The sequence below is a fragment of the Polyergus mexicanus genome, unplaced genomic scaffold, assembly GCF_030449975.1.
Source record: "Polyergus mexicanus isolate NDT 795.1 unplaced genomic scaffold, iyPolMexi1.0 SCAF_34, whole genome shotgun sequence".
In the NCBI taxonomy this organism is placed as follows: domain Eukaryota; kingdom Metazoa; phylum Arthropoda; class Insecta; order Hymenoptera; family Formicidae; genus Polyergus; species Polyergus mexicanus.
In genome coordinates this window covers 60,001-62,500 of record NW_027223354.1, presented here as the reverse complement: position 1 = coordinate 62,500, position 2,500 = coordinate 60,001, and the positions used below count along the sequence as shown (strand labels likewise).

General features: G+C 57.6%; 2 non-coding genes across 2 annotated transcripts in view; both read right to left on the bottom strand.

Moving 5' to 3' along the window:
- Nucleotides 1-1,121: 1,121 nt before the first annotated feature.
- LOC138943729 (5.8S ribosomal RNA) lies at nt 1,122-1,276 on the bottom strand. Its single transcript, XR_011448547.1, has one exon. It is a non-coding gene; the product is annotated as a 5.8S ribosomal RNA (ribosomal RNA).
- Nucleotides 1,277-2,134: 858 nt separating this feature from the next.
- LOC138943711 (small subunit ribosomal RNA) overlaps nt 2,135-2,500 on the bottom strand; it is a 1,921-nt gene continuing 1,555 nt past the window's right edge. Inside the window, exon 1 of the ribosomal RNA XR_011448537.1 lies at nt 2,135-2,500. This exon is cut by the window's right edge and continues 1,555 nt beyond it. This is a non-coding gene — a ribosomal RNA (small subunit ribosomal RNA).

Genomic DNA, 2,500 nt, shown 5'->3' with positions numbered 1-2,500 from the left:
ACGCGACGCGACACCTCGGGATAAGCGGATCCTCCCAAACACCACATTTCCCTGCGGCGGAACCGCGGGATTCGGTGCTGGGCTCTTTCCTGTTCGCTCGCCGCTACTAAGGAAATCCTAGTTAGTTTCTTTTCCTCCGCTTAATAATATGCTTAAATTCAGCGGGTAATCTCGCCTGCTCTGAGGTCGTCAAAGAGTTTAGTTTTCGATAACCGTGGCCGCGCCGCCTCCTCCGCCGGCTCTTTTCTCACTTAGAGAGCGAGCGTCGGGAGAGCGGCAGCGCCGGCACAGCGGCTTCGCATTGTACTCGGAGGAGTGGCGAGGAGACGTGTTGTTTGTGACAACGATTCTTCCACGCGCGGCTCGCAGCCGCTAATAGGAGGAAATGTAAGCCGATCGAATCTCGTTCGAGTTGTCTGCTTGCAAACAACGAATAAGATCGGCGCGGATCGCGTCATCTTCGATCGCCGGGGACGCGAGATACATTGCGAGCGAGTGTGCGCGTACACGTACATCTCTATCACCCACATCCTTCAAATTTTCTCTCCGCATATCGTGTGTTATGCACGGATATGGGATACGACGGGGCGAATCGGATTCGACGAGTACACGACGACGCGTGCCGGTCCCCTATATTCGTTTTCGAGAATTTCGTGGACTCGGACAAGCGGTCGGCTCGCGATTCACCCGCGTTAAGGAGGGCTCTCTCGCTCTTTTCTCTCCGCGTACCGCCGGGCGACGACGCGCCGCGGTTCTCTCCTACCGTTTGCGCGGAAGGTGGCGCGCACCAAGACTCGCGCGTAAGAGGCGCGAGCGCGCGCTGGCGCACCGGGAGACCGCGAGAGGGATAACGCAACGTGTGTGCGCGTGTCTTCTACTCCCTCTCTCCTTCGACAGTTTCCGGGCGCGCGCGCGCAGGCTCCCTATCTTTACTTACTGCGTGTGTGCGTACGCTGCTCTCACTCTTCCTTTTCCTCGGTGTTATTTCAGACGACGCCAAGGGGCCGCCTCTCGGGACGGCTCGTCTCGGGCGAACGTCCAACTATCGCTCGTACACCGTTTGCGCGAACGGGCACGGTGGCCCGGCGCGCAAAGGCGCAAGCAGTTTCGAGGTACTAAAACGACCCTCAGCCAGGCGTGGTCCGGGAATTGTATCCGTGGACCGCAATGTGCGTTCGAAATGTCGATGTTCATGTGTCCTGCAGTTCACAAGTTGACGCGCAATTAGCTGCGTTCTTCATCGACCCACGAGCCAAGTGATCCACCGTTCAGGGTAATCGTTTTGCAATTCTTGCGTTCAACGAACGCTTCGTTCATCCATCTTAGTCTCCTCTCCGAAGAGAGAGAGATAAAATCGTTGGCCCTTCGATCAGCCTGGCCGCGCGCGTCCGAGCACGCGCGCGGACCGCCGCCACCGCTGGGGAGGCTACGGCACAAAAGTTGTTTCGCGATCGGAGCGTCTCTTCCCCGTATATATAATATAATAATATATAACATTTGGAAGAGCCGGGGCGGAATGTTCTTTGAAGAAACCGTCGGACTTGATCGGGTGTGATCCGTCCTCTCGCCCGTTCGTCCGATAGCCGCGCGCTCGCGTACAAACACGCTGACCGCTGCCCCGGTGCGGGGAGGGGCGCGTTCACGAGCGTTGCGGACGCACGGACGGGCGTAGGTTACCACCGGTACGCGCTTAACGCCGGATCGTAACTCTGCGCTTGGCAAGAGCGCGATCGGGAAAGCGTCTTCTGCTCCGAATCGCATTCATGTAATTTCGCAATTTGCGCAACGAGCCTCAACGGGTCGCGCGCGACGCGACGCGACGCGACGCGACGCCGGTTGCGGCTACGAAGCTTAAGGAGAGAGTCTCGGATAATCCTCTCCTCCTCCATCCCGCTCGCACGACGCCGACCGCACCGAAAAAGGCCGACGGCGCTCTGCTGCTGGCTTCCCTTTCTCTCTCGGGTCGTCGCAGAGGCGCGCGGCGTTCGACGCGCGTCGTCGTATTAGTACATGCGGGATATAATCCGTCAATTCCATTTTACTTTCGTATCTGTTTTCTTTGTCCATTCAGTCGCCGACTGCTGCGAGCGCGCGTCCAAAAGACTCGAGACGCAGAGCAGGACCTCCGGAACGTTAATGATCCTTCCGCAGGTTCACCTACGGAAACCTTGTTACGACTTTTACTTCCTCTAAATGATCAAGTTTGGTCATCTTCCCGGCAACATCGGCAATGCCGAGACATTGCCGCGCACCAGTCCGAAGACCTCACTAAATCATTCAATCGGTAGTAGCGACGGGCGGTGTGTACAAAGGGCAGGGACGTAATCAACGCGAGCTTATGACTCGCGCTTACTGGGAATTCCTCGTTCATGGGGAACAATTGCAAGCCCCAATCCCTAGCACGAAGGAGGTTCAGCGGGTTACCCGGGCCTTTCGGCCAGGGAACACACGCTGATTCCTTCAGTGTAGCGCGCGTGCGGCCCAGAACATCTAAGGGCAT